This window comes from Saprolegnia diclina (assembly GCF_000281045.1).
Source record: "Saprolegnia diclina VS20 unplaced genomic scaffold supercont1.4, whole genome shotgun sequence".
Classification (NCBI taxonomy): domain Eukaryota; phylum Oomycota; class Saprolegniomycetes; order Saprolegniales; family Saprolegniaceae; genus Saprolegnia; species Saprolegnia diclina.
The window spans coordinates 122318-122601 of record NW_008246071.1 but is presented as its reverse complement, the minus strand read 5'-3'; positions in this window follow the sequence as shown (position 1 = coordinate 122601).

Sequence of the window (284 nt, the reverse complement as noted above, 5' to 3'; positions counted from 1 at the left end):
TCGCGGCTGTGTTGCAGAAAGTTGCGGTTCTGGCGTTCCAAGCAGTTGACTTCGCCTCGGAGCTCGCTGATCTGCGCCTTGAGCTCCTCGACCTGCGCCTTGAGCTCCTCGACCTGCGCCTTGAGCTCTTCGATCTGTGCCTTGAGCTGCATTTTTTCGTCCGCCGCCCCGGTCTCTTGGGAGCTCTCGGCCGAGTCCGCCAGCCCTGCGTACGGCTGCTGGATCTGAATATTAGCTTGCATGTTCAACGGCGCCGTGTGCGTCTGTCGCGCGTGTGAGCTGTC